This window comes from Pseudophryne corroboree, chromosome 8 (genome assembly GCF_028390025.1).
Source record: "Pseudophryne corroboree isolate aPseCor3 chromosome 8, aPseCor3.hap2, whole genome shotgun sequence".
Taxonomy (NCBI): Eukaryota; Metazoa; Chordata; class Amphibia; order Anura; family Myobatrachidae; genus Pseudophryne; species Pseudophryne corroboree.
The window spans coordinates 458,084,195-458,102,981 of NC_086451.1; the positions used below are offsets into that span (position 1 = coordinate 458,084,195).

At 50.2% G+C, this 18,787-nt stretch overlaps 1 non-coding gene across 1 annotated transcript; it reads left to right on the forward strand.

The window, feature by feature from the left end:
• Nucleotides 1–8,192: 8,192 nt before the first annotated feature.
• Nucleotides 8,193–8,265, forward strand: TRNAA-AGC (transfer RNA alanine (anticodon AGC)). The gene has a single exon. It is a non-coding gene; the product is annotated as a tRNA-Ala (tRNA).
• Nucleotides 8,266–18,787: the final 10,522 nt, after the last annotated feature.

Genomic DNA, 18,787 nt, shown 5'->3' on the forward strand with positions numbered 1-18,787 from the left:
CTCGGCGCACTATTATATTCCCCCTCCAGGTCCACTGGGATGATAAAGTATGAACAAGTCGGTTTCAATGAAAAAAATCATGAAAAACTCATGTCGGCATTTTGACCTGTTGGCATTTTACATGTCGGTATTTTGACCTTGTTGGTATTTTAAATGTCGGTATTTTATCCATGTCGGGATTTTGACCGTCGGTCAATTGCTGTCGGGATTTCGGCCGTCGGGATTTTGATTGGAGGTAAATTGACTGCATTCCCTCCCAAATAGGTTTGTTCTAGAATTTGAAATAATCTAGCAAAAACCACAGAAGAAATTATGGGGGTCATTCTGAGTTGATCGCCCGCTGCCGATTTTCGCAGCGCAGCGATCAGGTAAAAAAATTGCTAAACTGCGCACGCGCGTCGTATGGGCACAAAGAGCGTCGCTGCTGTGCACTGGATCTAGCGAAGATTCCATTTGCACAGCCGATCGCAAGGAGATTGACAGGAACAGGGCGTTTATGGGTGTCAACTGACCGTTTTCTGGGAGCGTTTGGAAAAACGCAGGCGTGGCCGGGTGTTTGCTGGGCGGGTGTCTGACGTCATTACTGTGTCATTCATCGCACAGAATAAGTAACGACAGGGCTGGTCTTGTTTTGCACAAAATGTGTTTGCTGCTGCTCTACTGCACAAGCGTTCGCACTCCTGCAAAGCGAAAATGCACTCCCCTGTGGACGGCGACTATGCATTTGCACGGCTGCTAAAAGTAGCTAGCGAGTGATCAACTCAGAATGAGGGCCTATGGTGGTCATTCCGAGTTGTTCGCTCGCTAGCAGTTTTTAGCAGCCGTGCAAACGCTATGCCGCCTCCCACTGGGAGTGTATTTTAGCTTAGCAGAAGTGCAAACGAAAGGATCGCAGAGCGGCGACAAAGTTTTTTGTGCAGTTTTAGAGTAGCTCAAAACCTACTCAGCGCTTGCGATTACTACTGTTCAGTTCCTGTTTTGACGTCACACACCCGCCCTGCGTTTGCCCAGCCACGCCTGCATTTTTCCTGGCATGCCTGCGTTTTTTTCGAACACTCCCTGAAAACGGTCAGTTGACACCCAGAAACGCCCACTTCATGTGAATCACTCTGCGGCAGCCAGTACGACTGAAAAGCATCGCTAGACCCTGTGTAAAACTACATTTAGTACGTCAAGCGTGCGCATTGCACCGCATACGCATGCGCAGAAGTGCCGTTTTTTAGCCTCATCGAACGAATGCAGCTAGCGAACAACTCGGAATGACCACCAATATGCGAACGAACCGCTTACCGTATACCCTAATCAAAAGTACAAGCAAATTGCAATTACAAGTGTGCTGTACAGGTTACTGTTCCCAATAGCCATATGAATACTAAATTAAGCAAATGTTGAGAACATGTAAACCCCCCAAAAAATCGTCGGCACTTGTCATGTCAACATTTTGAACCTGTCGACAGTTGCTTTGATTTGCACCACAGCCCTAATTGTGTGGAGTTTGTATGTTCTCGCCGGGATTTGGTTTCCTTCCACAATCCAAAATATTCTGGTAGGCTAGTTGGCTACTGACAAAAATGACACTAGTGTGTATGTTTGTGTCGTTCTGCACTTGCTACCCTCCCGAAACATCCAGAGGCTCCCGAAAATCGTGTGCCAATCCCGGCCCCCCAGAAAGGTGGGCAAGTCTCCTGCTGCAGAATATGTTTGCGCTATATAAGTAACTGGTAATAAATAATAGTGTCACCGAAAACTGTAAGTGCACTTTAACCTACTTTTAATCAATAAGAGGTTGGTGCTGCTTATATGTATATCTCTGTAGTACATGTGTCTATAGTTACTCCTGGTAGAACACAACAGGAAGGAAAGAGAAGTGACATTTACTGGTCACATGATCGCCTGGGCCTGTTGTCGGCGGACTGTACACATTCAGATTGTCCCTATTCACACGCAAAGCTGCAATTACCCAGGAAACATCCGGTGTCATGTTCCGTAAGCGAAGACTTGTGAACACTGTGCAACAAATGGGGAATACAACCAGCCAGGGGGAAACGGGAGGGGAGAAAATCTCCTTCCCTTTAGGTTTGGCAAGTTTTGTAAATGGTTTTAAATCTTCAGGGAAATATTTACTCAGTCTAAAAACAAAGTTTATTATGGAGTCATTGCGTTATGTAAGGAGTAAGGCAAGAGCGCGCAAATTATCTTCTGCAGATAGAGCGTGGCGATTTCATAGACGCCCAGTCATACACAGTGGCCAGCATGGGTGAGTGGGTCCATTATACGTGTGGAAACAGTAGCTACTATATGTAACCGTCGTATTCGCCATTGCCGCAGTTCAGGAGATATCCCCGTGTACCTAGGAGCTGACTTTTTTTCCAGTTTCACTTGGGCAAGTCTAATTCACAAGCATTGCAGTGGTATACGCGCATATCTGCGGAGAGTGGCCCAGCGAAGCCGCAAGCTAACCCGTACCTCTCCAGGGCCCTCATTCCGAGTTGTTCGCTCGCTAGCTGCTTTTAGCAGCATTGCACACGCTAGGCCGCCGCCCTCTGGGAGTGTATCTTAGCATAGCAGAATAGCGAACGAAAGATTAGCAGAATTGCTACTACATAATTCTTAGCAGTTTCTGAGTAGCTCCGGACCTACTCACAGATTGCGATCACCTCAGTCAGTTTCGTTCCTGGTTTGACGTCACAAACACGCCCTGCGTTCGGCCAGCCACTCCCCCGTTTCTCCAGACACCTGCGTTTTTCTCTGACACGCCTGCGTTTTTTTAGCACACTCCCGGAAAACGCTCAGTTACCACCCAGAAACGCCCCTTTCCTGTCAATCATTCACCGATCAGCAGAGCGACTGAAAAGCGCCGCAGGATCCACAGCAAACTGCTAAGTTTTGTGTTAAATAACTAAGCGCATGCGCCCTGCGTACCATGCGCATGCGCAATTAGCAACAAATCGCAGCATAGCGAAAATCGGCAACGAGCGAACAACTCGGAATGACTCCCCAGGACAATATTGCTAGGTATCACTCGGGTAACCCAGCAAATAATTTTTCCATACATAGGGGTATATTTACTAAGCTGTGAGTTTTTTTTAGAAGTGGCGATGTTGCCCATTGCAACCAAACAGATTCTAGAATTATTATTTTCTAGAAGCAGATAGATAAATGGACTGCTGTAATCTCCTCCTGACTGGCATTCCTGACAAATACCTCTCTCCACTCCAATCCAGTCTATCCTCAATGCTTCTGCCCGGCTCATTTTCCTCACCAAACGCACTACGTCCACCTCTCCTCTCTTACTAAACCTTCACTGGCTCCCCTTCCCTTTCAGAATCCTTTTCAAGCTTCTCACACTCACTTACAAAGCCGTCACCCACTCCTCTCCCATCTACATCTCTGATCTTATCTCCCTTTACACTCCCACCCATCCTCTTCTCTCTGCTAATGCACACCGACTCTCCTGCCTACGGATTACTTCCTCCCACCAAGATCTCTCACGTGCTGCACCGCTTCTCTGGAATTCCCTACCTCTCCCCCTCAGACTCTCCACCTCTCTACAAAACTGCAAACGGGCTCTCAAGACACACTTCACCAAACCCAGCCATCTCTCATCCTAACCCTCTGTTCCACGCTCTCTATGTACCCCATCTGTGTCACCCCTGTCTGTCTACCCCTCCCTTAGAATGTAAGCTCTCACGAGCAGGGCCCTCTTCCCTCATGTGCTTATCCTTTTTCTTACTTTAATAATCTTCAACTGCACCAAATCCAGCAGTATTCTGCCACCTGATACTTATTCCAGTGTCATCTGCTGATGTAGCTATATTTATTTACCCTGTACTTGTCCTATACTGTCATCAACTGTAAGTTGCTGTTTTCCTGTTTGATTATTTGTTTATGTACTCTGTAATTGGGCGCTGCGGAACCCTTGTGGCGCCATATAAATAAAGGATAATAAATAATAATAAATGTTAAGTGGAATCTGACGGGATATCTCTACTACTAAAAAAACCTCACACCTTAGTAAATATACCACATTGTGTCAAAAAGGGCCCGCATTTCTAAATAGGCCCAAGAGATTCACATTGGACAGTCGTTACGGGGTTAAGCGGCTACTGACAGCCGCATTTTCAGTTAGTGATTTTAGAGCAAACTGGTAAGGGTGGTGCTGTACATCCATGTGGCCAGCAGGGGGCAGTGTCTGTGAGCGCTGGGTTACTTTATTGCGTTGCTGCCACTGGCTCGCCGATGACACAGCTCATCTTATCCTGTGTTTATTTTCACCTCGTGCTTCCTGCTCTGAACCAGTTCAAGGCTGGGTGTCGCACAGCAGCGGCTAATAAAAGACGCTGTTATGCTCCAGAGTATCATTCCAGCATGCTGCAAAGCCATTGGCTTGATTTTTAGTTTTCAGAGCAGAAAAAAACCCTGTAACACTGAAGATGAGAATGGTGCTGCAATAAATACCCCAGTGACAGCCCCCTGCCAAACCAGATAAGTGTGCTGGAGGGTAACGTCACCGCCAAGTGCGGTGCTCCCCAGATCAGGTGCGTCTCCCAGTACCTCTAATGGTCCGGTGATCTTGTCTCTATATGCAAATAGACCTATACTGTGAGCTGGTGGAGTTGCCCACGCCTCTCCCCTGTGAATAGGAATACTCCAAAGTTTGATTTCCCTCCGCTGTATATCTGGAGAAAGATTTCGAAGCCTGGTTTGTGCAATATTATCAAAGATGATCATTAACCAGACGATGTCATATCTGTTATACTGTATAATTGGCTTACGTGTCCATCTAGTGCAAGCCAGTGAGAGCTAGAGGGAGGCCCCGCCCCTTCTCAGCTCTCACTGACTGAGATTAGGCCCCACCCCTTCTCAGCTCTTACTGGCTGCCTAACTCCTAGATACACGGGGGCAGTGGCGGAACCAGCGAGCGGTGGGCCCATGTGCGACAAAATGGCTTGGGCCCCCCCCCCCCCCATCCCATCCAAGTCCACCCCTCACCCCTGGAGATGATCTGGTGAGGGGAACCTGCTCAGGGAACTGGATACCTAGCAACAGTGCCGTAACTAGACATTTTAGCACTGTGTGCAAGAAACGTCATTGGAGCCCCACCCCTGCATGCAAAACAGGGGCAGTGCGCGCCGTAGGCGCGCGCAAAAATACATAGTGGCGTGGCTTCGTGAAGAAGGGGTGTGGCCACAAAATAATACCAATTCATAAAACGGTGCACAGTAGTCTCCATTATTCAAATGACGCCGCACAGTAGCACCACTACACCAGGTAGAGACCCTTTTACACCTTACGGCGGACAGATTCCTCTTTTTACACATTACAGCAGACAGCGTCCCCTTTTTACACATTATGGCAGACAGCGTCCCCCTTTTTTACACATAACGGCAGACAGCGTGCCCTTTTTACACATAACGGCAGACAGCGTGCACATTTTACACATAACGGCAGACAGCGTCCCCTTTTTACACATAACGGCAGACAGCGTGCCCTTGTTACACATAGCGGCAGACAGCGTACACTTTTTTCACATAACGGCAGACAGCGTGCCCTTGTTAAACATAGCGGCAGACAGCGTACACTTTTTTCACATAACGGCAGACAGCGTGCCCTTGTTACACATTACGGCAGGCAGATTCCCCCTTTTTACACATTGCGGCAGACAGCGTGTCCTTGTTACACATAGCGGCAGACAGCGTACACTTTTTTCACATAACGGCAGACAGCGTGCCCTTGTTAAACATAGCGGCAGACGGCGTACACTTTTTTCACATAACGGCAGACAGCGTGCCCTTGTTACACATTACGGCAGGCAGATTCCCCCTTTTTACACATTGCGGCAGACAGCGTGTCCTTGTTACATATAGCGGCAGGCAGATTCCCCCTTTTTACACATTGCGGCAAGCAGATTCCCCCTTTTTACACATTGCGGCAGGCAGATTCCCCATTTTTACACATAGCGGCAGGCAGATTCCCCATTTTTACACATTGCGGCAGGCAGATTCCCCCTTTTTACACATTGCGGCAGGCAGATTCCCCATTTTTACACATAGCGGAAGGCAGATTCCCCGTTTTTACACATTACGGCAGGCAGATTCCCCATTTTTACACATAGCGGCAGGCAGATTCCCCATTTTTACACATTGCGGCAGGCAGATTCCTCCTTTTTACACATTGCGGCAGGCAGATTCCCCATTTTTATACATTGCGGCAAGCAGATTCTCAGTTTTTACACATTACGGCAGGCAGATTCCCCATTTTTACACATTGCGGCAGGCAGATTCCCCATTTTTACACATTGCGGCAGGCAGATTCCCCATTTTTACACATTGCGGCAGGCAGATTCCCCATTTTTACACATTGCGGCAGGCAGAATCCCCGTTTTTACACATTGCGGCAGGCAGATTCCCCATTTTTACACATTGCGGCAGGCAGAATCCCCGTTTTTACACATTGCGGCACACAGTACCCCCCTTTTTTGTAGGAAAGAAAGAAAAAGAGAAAGAGGAAAGACAGAAAGAAGAATTATACTTACCCTCTCCGCTGGCTCAGGCTCCTCGGTGCAGCGTCAGACGATTCCCGGGCAGTAGAGAAAGAGGAGGAGGGAGGTGGAGGAGGGAGCCGCAGCAGCGCTGTGTCATTGGTGGAGGCGCTGCTGCTGCTGCCCCTCTGCTTCACTATAGGCTGTTCTCGGAAGACAGCCTATAGTGAAGCAGAGGGGCAGCAGCAGCAGCGCCTCCACAAGTAACAAAGCGCTGCTGCGGCTCCCTCCTCCACCTCCCTCCTCCTCCTTCCCCCGTCCGTGCCGCTGCTCCTCTCCTCAGTGGGCGGCTGTGCGCTGCGGGCAGCGGTTGCCCGCAGCGCACAGCGGCATGTAATGAGTCAATTTGACTTATTACATGCTTGGGTCCCTGGACAGAGGCGGGCCCCAGTGCAACGCACTGCTTGCACTGGCGGTAGTTCCGCCTCTGCATGAGGGGTCATTCCGAGTTGATCGCTTGCTAGCAACTTTCAGGTTAAATCTCGGCCAAACTGCGCATGCGTATGCACCGCAATGTGCAGACGCATCGTATGGGTACAAAGTGGATCGTTGCTGTGCGATGGATTTAACGAAGAATCAATTCGCACAGCCAATCGCAAGGAGATTGAAAGGAAGAGGGCGTTTGTGGGTGTCAACTGACCGTTTTCTGGGAGTGTTTGGAAAAACGCAGGCGTGTCCAATCGTTCGCAGGGCGGGTGTCTGACGTCAATTCCGAGACCAAAAAGACTGAAGTGATCGCAGCGGCTGAGTAAGTCCAGAGCTACTCAGAAACTGCAAAAAACTTTTTTGTGCCGTCGGCTGCAAAAGCGTTCGCACACTTGCAAAGCGAAAATACACTCCGCCATAGACGGCGACTATCTGATCGCAGCGCTGCAAAAAGTTGATAGCGAGCGATCAACTCGGAAGGACCCCCATGGTCTCTTCTCCCCCCAGGACTCTATTGGTGCTCCATGCTGATCTCCCATCATGCTCTTAGCTCCCCCGTCACCTGCAGGAGGTGCTCTACTTCCTTCACAAAAGTCTCCATTACTATAGAGACACTCTTCTTCCCCCCAGAGTGGTCCCAACTACTACGTTACCTACAGGAGGCTTCGGATGGTGCACTTTACCTTCTCCTCCCTCCTGCAAATGAGCTTACATGGTCCAGGGAGTGAAATATAAATTACATTTCAGGGGACAGTGTAACTGAAGCAAGACAATGCTAGACTGTAACCTCTTGGTTTTCACTGTGCACTCCTAGTCAGTGACTCTGATCTAGTTTTAAAATTGACTATTTATTATTTATGTATTAACAGTTTCTTATATAGCGCAACATATTCCGTTGCGCTTTACAATTGAAACAACAGTAACAGAACAAAACTTGGTAAAAACAGACAGACTTAGAGGAAGGAAGGCCCTGCTCGCAAGCTTACGCTCTATGGGATATTATATTATGTACATTGATGTATTGGATCCACGCTTATTGATATCTGCTGTTTTTCACTTTTTGTCTCCCATGTTTCTCAGCTGACACAGCGTCTGTCGCGTCGGGTGTCCTGAGATGTGTGTCCCCGATTATCTCACGCTGATGTCTTCTCCGTGCCCCGTCTGACCCAGATGGCTTTGCTGACCTCCTTCCTGCCTCACAGTGTGAGAGTGCAGGCTCTGCAGAGGGGAATTAGCTCAGATGGTAGAGCGCTCGCTTAGCATGCGAGAGGTAGCGGGATCGATGCCCGCATTCTCCAGATACAATTTTTTTTTCTTTTTATATATATACTTCATTTTTTTTCTTTTTTAAATCTTCTGCAATATATAGTTAAGCAAAGTTCTTATGGCGTTATTTTAAAGTTTCTTGCAGAACTAAACAAATAAATGATTAGGGGCAGATGTACTAAGCCTTGGTGAGAGATCAAGTAGCAGCCAATCAGCTCCTAACTGTCATGTTACAGGCTGGGTTTGAAAAATGGCAAGAGCGAATTGGTTAGTACTTTATCTCTCTCCACTGTACCTCTCTCCAAGCCGATTAGTACTGTACATCTGCCGATAAGTTGCTTATTATTTGATGTAAGAACCTTATGCCATCATCCAAAATGGCCGCAGTGTGTCCCTACGTCTGCCCCTCATTTATTTATTCCTCTGGCAAAATATTACCGTGATTAGACAGCAATTTTATACGTTTTCAAGACGGATAATTTATTTAGAATTTACAAAAGCTAGGAATGAGGCGGAGAGGGGAATGTGGTGATCATCGGTATACAGGTGGTATTAGCGAGGAGTTTGTGGGTGACCTTGGTAAGGGCAGTTATAGTGGGGCGGATGAGGCTAAAGTCTGATGAGGAGGATGGTGAGGCAGCTGTAAAGGGCAGGAGATCAGGCGGTAGTTACAGAGACTGGACGGGTCACAGGAAGTTTTTGAGGATAGGTGAGACAAGGGTGCGTCTGAAAGGGCAGGTATCCGGCGAGAGGGACAAGTAGAAGAGACAAGCGGGGTGGTAGCAGGCATCACTAGAAGACTGTGGGGCAGCTGCGTCCAGAGCAGTGGTAAGGGTTTGGTTGTAGAAAGATGACAAAGTGACACTGTCCGGGGCAGCGAGATGAGAAGTGCAGGGTGAGGCTGCAGCAGCAGACATTGGGGGTAATTCTGAGCTGATCGCAGCAGGAACTTTGTTAGCAGTTGGGCAAAACCATGTGCACTGCAGGGGAGGAAGATGTAACATGTGCAGAGAGAGTTAGATTTGGGTGGGGTGTGTTCAATCTGCAATCTAAATTGCAGTGTAAAAATAAAGCAGCCAGTATTTACCCTGCACAGAAACAAAATAACCCACCCAAATCTAACTCTCTCTGCACATGTTACATCTGCCTCCCCTGCAGTGCACATGGTTTTGCCCAACTGCTAACAAAAATCCTGCTGCGATTAACTCAGAATTACCCCCGTTGTTTCTTGATGTAAATTGCACCCATAAAAAAATATCAATTTGCAGAGTACGCAGAGCGCAGATACAGTGTTTTTATATGCCTGTGACTACACAGTACGTGACATTCACATTTTGTATAATTTGTGCACATAGGGGATCATTCCGAGTTGATCGTAGCTGTGCTAAATTTAGCACAGCTACGATCAGTCACACTGACATGCGGGGGGACACCCAGCACAGGGCTAGTCCGCCCCGCATGTCAGTCCGGCCCCCCTTGCAGAAGTACAGCAGCGATGCCTTTGCACTTCAAGAGTAGCTCCTGGCCAGCACAGCTTTAGTGTGCTGGTTGGGAGCCACTCCTCGCTCCCCGGCCCGCAGCGGCTGCGTGTGACATCACGCAGATGCTGCGGCCCGCCCCCCGTTTGGTCCAGCCACGCCCTGTGTTGGCTGGACCAAACCCACAAAACGGCGGCCAAACGCAGCCGTTCCGCCCCCTCCCGCCCAGTGATCGCCTCTGCCTGTCAATCAGGCAGAGGCGTTCGTATCCCTGCTATGGCCTTCGACCGTCTGGCATGCGCCGGCGCACTACGGCACATGCGCAGTAGGGACCCATTTGCTCTGCTGCATTAAAATGTAGCGAGCGAACGGGTCAGAATGACCCCCATAGGGCCTAATTCAAAGTTGATCGCAGCAGCAAATTTGGTAGCAGTTGGGCAAAACCAGGGCCCTCATTCCGAGTTGTTCGCTCGGTATTTTTCATCGCATCGCAATGAAAATCCGCTTAGTACGCATGCGCAATGTTCGCACTGCGACTGCGCCAAGTAACTTTGCTATGTAGAAAGTAATTTTACTCACGGCTTTTTCATCGCTCCGGCGATCGTAATGTGATTGACAGGAAATGGGTGTTACTGGGCGGAAACACGGCGTTTCAGGGGCGTGTGGCTGAAAACGCTACCGTTTCCGGAAAAAACGCAGGAGTGGCCGGAGAAACGGTGGGAGTGCCTGGGCGAACGCTGGGTGTGTTTGTGACGTCAAACAGGAACGACAAGCACTGAACTGATCGCACAGGCAGAGTAAGTCTGAAGCTACTCTGAAACTGCTAAGTAGTTAGTAATCGCAATATTGCGAATACATCGGTCGCAATTTTAAGAAGCTAAGATTCACTCCCAGTAGGCGGCGGCTTAGCGTGTGTAACTCTGCTAAATTCGCCTTGCGACCGATCAACTCGGAATGAGGGCCCATGTGCACTGCAAGTGGAGCAGATGTAACATGTGCAGAGAGAGTTAGATTTGGGTGGGGTGTGTTCAGACTGAAATCTAACTTGCAGTGTAAAAATAAAGCAGCCAGTATTTACCCTGCACAGAAACAATATAACCCACATCTAACTCTGCACATGTTACATCTGCCCCACCTGCACTGCACATGGTTTGCCCATCTGCTAACAAATTTGCTGCTGCGATCAGGTCTGAATTACCCCCATAATGTAGATACCTCTGCAGGGGCGTTTTAAGAAAGGAGGGGGCCTGTGTGCAGACTCCGGGACTCTCCATGGCGCCGTAGACGCCATTGTGCCGGAGTCTACTGCGCATGCTCAGGTCTCTGGAAACATGGAGCCCGCCATGATCTGGAGACAAATTTCGTACCACACATGCGCGGCGGACATTTTTAGTGTGATTGTTGCAGCGGCTGCAGCACCCGTCGCGGGACTCCGGAAAGGTATTACAACATGGGTGCAGTGTGGGCCCCCCTGGCCCCTGTGCACTGCACCCATGATAGAAACACCGATGTACCCTTGTATCTTATGATAGCAGCATATCACCACAGACCTCAGACTGCTGGAAACCCCTCAGTATTAATAGAAGTGCTATCACTTTGTTACTCATTTGTGCCAGGGCACTGTGAGGAGTAAGTACTATGGGGGTCATTCCGAGTTGTTCGCTCGTTATTTTTTTCTCGCAACGGAGCGATTAGTCGCTAATGCGCATGTGCAATGTCCGCAGTGCGACTGCGCCAAGTAAATTTGCTATGCAGTTAGGTATTTTACTCACGGCATTACGAGGTTTTTTCTTCGTTCTGCTGATCGTAATGTGATTGACAGGAAGTGGGTGTTTCTGGGAGGAAACTGACCGTTTTATGGGTGTGTGTGAAAAAAACGCTACCGTTTCTGGGAAAAACGCGGGAGTGGCTGGAGAAACGGAGGAGTGTCTGGGCGAACGCTGGGTGTGTTTGTGACGTCAAACCAGGAACGATAAGCACTGAACTGATCGCAGATGCCGAGTAAGTGTGGAGCTACTCAGAAACTGCTAAGAAGTGTCTATTGGCAATTCTGCTAATCTTTCGTTCGCAATTTTGATAAGCTAAGATTCACTCCCAGTAGGCGGCGGCTTAGCGTGTGCAAAGCTGCTAAAAGCAGCTTGCGAGCGAACAACTCGGAATGAGGGCCTATTATAGTTGTCAATGGTTTGTAATTCTCTAAGATGCAGATTTATACCCTCTCCCACAGTGCAGGACTTGGGGGTCTATGTACTAACCCTTGGAGAGAGATAAAGTACCAACCAATCAGCTCCTAACTGCCATGTTACAGGCTGTGTTGCGCTGTCTTGGAGTAATCCTTGACTCCTCCCTCTCCTTCAAACCACACATTCAGCACCTCTCACAAACCTGCCGTTTTCATCTAAAAAATATTTCCAGGATCAGACCCTTTCTGACCCAGGATGCTACTAAGACTCTTATCCACTCACTGGTCATCTCCAGACTGGACTACTGTAATCTCCTCCTAACTGGCCTCCCTGACAATTACCTCTCTCCACTCCAATCTATCCTCAATGCTGCTGCCCGGCTCATCTTCCTCACCAAACGCACTACGTCCACCTCTCCTCTCTTACTAGACCTTCACTGGCTCCCCTTCCCTTTCAGAATCCATTTCAAGCTTCTCACACTTGCTTACAAAGCCCTCACCCACTCCTCTCCCATCTACATCTCTGACCTTATCTCCCTGTACACAGTGGCGGATCTTGCCACGGGCAAGCAGGACTTTTGCCCGGGGCGCCGCCTTCCGGAGGGCGCCGGCGCCATCCGGAGGGCGCCGCACCATGGCAAGATCCTCCACTGTCAGTGTGCGCCCCAGCAGTGTCCCCCCGCTGTGCCCCCCCTCCCGCTGTGAGAAGGGAACCAGACGCTATGCGTCTGGTTTCCCTTCGTGGCGCTGGTCCTCCCCCGCTCTGAAGGGAATCAGACGCTGAGCGTCTAGTTTCCCTTCATGGAGAGGACCTTTGGTGTGCGGTGCGCGATGACGTCATCGCGCACCGCACAGCATTGTGGCATAGACGCTAGGGGTCATAATTGACCTCTAGCGCTTATACTGTGCTATGGGAGAGACGTCATGACTGACGTCTCTCCCATAGATCCGAGGAGAAGAGCGGCGCCGGTCTGCAGGGTCTGGAAACAGGAGCGGGGTACAGTAAGTATACTTTTTTTTTCTTTCTTTTTTTTTTCAGCGGCGCTACAAATGGGGGGCGTGACTGACCACGCCCCCATGTTAAGCCACACCCCTAACTTTTGCCCGGGGCGCCGCAAGGGCAAGAACCGGCCCTGCCTGTACACTCCCACACGTCCTCTTCGCTCTGCTAATGCTCGCCGACTCTCCTGCCTATGGATTACTTTCTCCCACTCCTACCTCCAAGATTTTTCACGTGCTGCACCACTTCTCTGGAATTCCCTACCTCTCCCCCTCAGACTCTCCACCTCTCTACAAAACTTCAAACGGGCTCTCAAGACCCACTTCTTCACCAAACCCAGCCAAATCTCATCCTAAACCTCTGTTCTACACTCTCTATGTACCCCATCTGTGTCACCCCTGTCTGTCTACCCCTCCCCTTTAGAATGTAAGCTCTCACGAGCAGGGCCCTCTTCCCTCATGTGCTTATCCTTTCTTACTTTAATAATCTTCAACTGCACCACATCCAGCAGTCTTCTGCCACCTGATACTTATTCCAGTGTCATCTGCTGATGTTACTATGTGTATTTACCCTGTACTTGTCCTATACTGTCATCAACTGTAAGTTGCTGTTTTCCTGTTTGATTATTTGTTTATGTACTCTGTAATTGGGCGCTGCGGAACTCTTGTGGCGCCATATAAATAAAGTATAATAATAATAATAAATACAGGAGCTGGTTGGTTGGTACTTTATCTTCATCCACTTTTCAAGGCTTAGTACATAGAGCCCTTAGGAGCAATAAAATGGGGACGGAGTGTTTGTACAGAGGTTGTACTCATTTGCAATAAAATATTTTTCATTTGGCATGATTTTTTGTTTTTACTTTATGTCATACCGGGCTGGCTTGTACTTATGGTTTCCGCAGTATCCACAAAGAGTTAAGAAGATCCCTAGAACAGCTTCATCAGGTCTTCACATATAGGGGGTCATTCCGACATGTTCGCATGCAGCGGTTTATCGCTGCGGTGCGAACGGGTACGGAATGCACATGTGCGTGACGTTGCCCGGCGACAGGTGTCGCCGGGTTACATTGCGTCTACCGAAGGAAGCGGTCGCAGAGCCGACCGCAAAGAAGATTGACAGGAAGAAGGCATTCCAGGGCGGATCCGGACCGTTTGCTGACGTTTTCGGGGAGTGGTAAGGAAAACGCAGTCGTGTCCAGGAAAACGGAGGGCGGATGTCTGACGTCAAAGCCGGCCCCAGCATCGCAGAGATCGTCGCACAGGGTAAGTATGTCCAGGGCTAGTCATGTTCTGCTTGAAATTATTTTAGCTTAGCAGGACTGCACAAGCGATCGCACCCTGCTAAGCTAAAATACACTCCACCATAGGCGGGGACTAGTTGGTCTCAGCAGCAGCAAAAAGTTGCTGGCTGCGATCAACTCGGAATGACCCCCATAGTTCCCCCAGGTGTTCAAGCTCTAGATAGCAGGGACTTCCGTAAAGAATGAAACACTTATGCAATATTGCATACGATCCGGCTGATATCGGCCGGTTCGTTGCGGTATTGTATAGTGTGTACGTTCGATACAGGATACGATGCGCACTCCCGCGGGTCATATACTGCATTGCAAGTCGGACCTGCATTCAGCGACCGTTGTTCTGATGTGTACGCAGCCTAACAGGCATACTTATTAACAATACTTTGGAGGAGGATTGCAAAAAGGAACTATCCGCAGAATGTAAGAACGTCCCTCCATTTGAAGAAACATAAAATATGAAATGTACCTAGCCACAGTATTGTCTGATTGCATATGTGCAGATGAATATTCCCCTAAAGAGTGCAGGCTGGCGTTAGTAGTTCACACAGGGGCAGATGTATTAAGCGGCGATAGGGGGCATAGCGAAATCCACGGACGCTAAGTGCGGCAGATTCCGCTTTCCCACGTTTGATTGCCGCGATGTGTGCACAAAGCCTGTGGTGAAACACCTTTCTTATCAATTAACTAGCTCTCTCGGCCTTTTGGCTAAGATCAAGTGTAGTACCTGCTCGAGGGAAACACAGGGTGGAGTATCTGTTCTTACACTAGGAGCGTGAGAGGTTCCTAGATGTGGAATGGAGAAACACCTTGTGGAGTACCAGGCTGGGGTGTGGCAAGGCCCCTGGTTTGAGAGTGGAGAAAAACTGGGCTGAGTAAGTATTCCTACCTCGTATGGGCTTATGGGACCCTTACGTTGTTTAGGAACAGCCTGGTCTAGTATCTACTCTCGTACTGGGGGTTGACCCTGGCTGAGCGGGTATGAAACTTGGTCTGGCTGAGAGACGGGGAGCGGCTCGAAGCTCGAGGTGACACGTGCCCCTAGGGCTACCTAGGGGTGCCTTATTTTGCACTGGTGCGGGCGCCTTGCACTTTAATGGCACGAGCACTGTCACTAACCCAACTTCTGGCGCACTTTGCCCTGGCCTTTTGGCTAGGGCAAGGACAATTTTTTATCCCCCCCCCCCCCCGGCCTTTTGGCTGGGGCTTATTTATTTTTTTGATTGGAAAAGCACAGCACTTATTTTTGTTTCGTTTGTCACGTACACGTGTTTCGTTTTGGGGTTTAGGTGAGACCCTTATGGGCCACCCACTCTCCTACGTTGCTGAGGTCCTCTCCACGGGGGGAGGACCAGACGCAGTTTTCGGTCCCCAGGGGGAAGCTTCGGCCAACCCTGGGGACACACGAGGGTCCCTCTGCGCTTCGGCAAGGGGGGACCCACAGTCCCTTTTTCCCCTCAGTAGGCCTTTTGGCTCTGAGGGGTAGGGGAGTAACGGGGCCCTTCTCCTTTGGGAGAGGGTCCAAGTACCTATGCCCCCAGCACGTTTGGCACAGACACTGGGTGATGGAGCACCGCACCTCGGGCTTTAAGTAAGAAAAAAAAATAAAAAATCTGTTCGAGGGAAACACAGGGTGGAGTACCTGTTCCTACACTAGGAGCGTGAGAGGTTCCTAGATGTGGAATGGAGAAACATCCTGTGGAGTACCGTGCTGGGGTGTGGCGGGCAGGGGTTAAAGTGAGCCGGAACGGGCCGGAACTGCGTTCCGTCAGTTCCACCAGGAGACGGAACGCAGTTCCGCCTCCCCCGGCTCACCTAACCCGATGTCCCGGGCGGCGCTGCAGGGAGATGCCTGGCGCCCGCTGAGATCGCGTTACCAGCGGGCGCCCGTCTCCCTCTCCGCAGCGGCAGCCGGAGGCAGGAGCTCAGTACTGAGCTCCGGCTTCCGGCTCTGTCAGTGCGCGCTATGGGAGAGACGTCATGACGTCTCTCTCATAGTGCAGAGGAGCGGGCGGCGAGAGAGGACTGCGGCGGGAGCGGGGCTAGGTAAGTATAGTTCTCCCCCCCCCCCTCCCTCCTATATGTGTACCACAGGCGTTTCTACTAGGGGCCTTTACTACTGGGGCAAACTACTGGGGGGCTCTAGTACTGGGGGCAAACTACAAGGGGCAAACTACTGGGGGGCTCTAGTACTGGGGGCAAACTACAGAGGGGCAAACTACTGGGGGGCTCTAGTACTGGGGACAAACTACTGGGGGGCTTTACTACTGGGGCAAACTACAGAGGGGCAAACTACTGGGGGGCTCTAGTACTGGGGGCAAACTACTGGGGGGCTTTAGTACTGGGGACAAACTACTGGGGGGCTTTACTACTGGGGCAAACTACAGAGGGGCAAACTACTGGGGGGCTCTAGTACTGGGGGCAAACTACTGGGGGGCTTTACTGCTGGGGCAAACTACTGGGGGCATTACTACAAGGGGGCAAGCTACAAAGGGGCAAACTACTGGCAGCATTACTACTGGGGGCTAAACTACAAGGGGGCATAATTACAGGAGCTAAACTACTGGGGGTATAACTACAAGGGGGCAAACTACTGGGGACATTACTAACTTTGGCAAACTACATGGGGGCTAAACTACAGGGCCTAAACAACTGGGGGCACAACTGCAGGGGGCATTACCACTGGGGGCTAAACTACATGGGGCAAACTACATGAGGGCAAAACTACTGAGGGCATTACCACTCAGAGGCTAAACTAGAGGGGGGGGGGGAGTAAATTGCTGGGGTCAAAACTGCAGGGGCATTACCAGTATGGGCATGACTACTGGGGCTAAACTACAGGGGCTAAATGACTAGGGGCAATACTACACAGGGGCATTACCATTAAGGGCATTACTGATGGGGTGCACAGCTAATGAGGGCATTGTAAAGGGGGCACTTCATAAGGGGCACTACTGTTGGGGGCATTGCATAAGGGGCACTACTACTGTGGGCATTGTATAAGGGATGCTACTGCTGGGGGCATTACTGTATGGGCCGACAAAGAAGCTGCGTTCCCGGTCCGCCCTCCGTCGCTCCGCCCCTACCATCGCCGCCGCACTGGAAGCCCAGGTTCCAGACTCCCAGCTGCAGCGGATCTGGGACCAGGCCGGCTTTATTATCCCTGCCGCTGCATCGAGCTTCTGTGACCGCGGCACTACTAGTTCAAATCTGTCGCTGATTGGCTGCCGGTCCGCAGCAGTTTTGAAATATTAGCGCCGTGGTCACAGGAGCTCGATGCGGCGGCAGGGATAATAAAGCCAGCCTGGTTCCAGATCCACTGCAGCCGCCCTCAGCCTGTTCTGCCGCCCCGCCCTCGGACCTCTGCGCACCCACAGCCTCCTCCTCCGCACTATCTCCGAGGCCCACAGCCTCCTCCACGTCACGCCTACCACAGCCTACTCATCCACAGCACCGCAGACCACCGCCGCTGCTAAACAGGTAATCTAACCTGCTGCCTTTCTCTCTCCCTAGTCCCTACTGTATTCCCCTGCTGTCACTTTCCATGTCCCTGCTGTCACTTTCCATGTCCCTGCTGTCACTCTCCCTGTCACTCTGTCACTCTATAATGTGAATTTCGGCTCATTCTCTGTGCTATAATGTGAATTTTGGCTCATTTTGTGTGCTATAATGTGAATTTCGGCTCATACCGTGTGCTATAATGTGAATTTCGGCTCATACTGTGTGGTGTAATGTGAATTTCGGCTCATACTGTGTGGTGTAATGTGAATTTCGGCTCATACCGTGTGGTGTAATGTGAATTTGGCTCATACTGTGTGGTGTAATGTGAATTTGGCTCATACTGTGTGGTGTAATATGAATGTGGCTCATACTGTGTGGTATAAATGTGAATTTTGGCTCATACTGTGAGCTATAATGTGAAAGGGGTCCTACTATTGTGGTGCATAATGTGTATAAGGGGTATATGGTGTGGTAAACTACACTGAAGGGCACGCCCCCTTTTGCGTGGCCACGCCCCCTTGTCAGGAGTGCGCGCGCCTTCGGCGCGCACATAATTGCATCCTTCACTTTTCCATACCCCCACTTCAAAATTTCCACTTGGGTACTACTACTGTGGGCATTATTACTATTGTGTGACACGCCCATTTCTTTTTGAGACCACCCCCCCTTTTTGCTGCGCGCGCCTACGGCGCGCGCAATACCTTTATTTCATGGGCGCCGTGGGGAGGGGGGTGAGTTCCACCACCTCTCTAGGACCACTTTAAGCACTGGTGGCGGGCCCCTGGTCGAGAGTGGAGAAAAACTGGGCGGATGTATCCCTACTTCGTAAGATCTAACAGTACCTTACGTTGGATCGGGAACAGCCTGGTTTAGTATCTACTCTTGTACTGGGGGTGGACCCTGGCATAGAGCAGGTACGAAGCTTGGTCTGGCTAAGAGGCCGGGAGCTGCTTCGAAGCTCGAGGTGACATGTGCCCTTAGGGTGAGAATCCTAAGGGTGCCTTAATTTGCACTGGTGCGGGACGCCTATGCACTTTGAGAGCACTAGCACAGTCACACCCCAACTTCTGGCACACTTTATCCTTTGCCCTGGCCT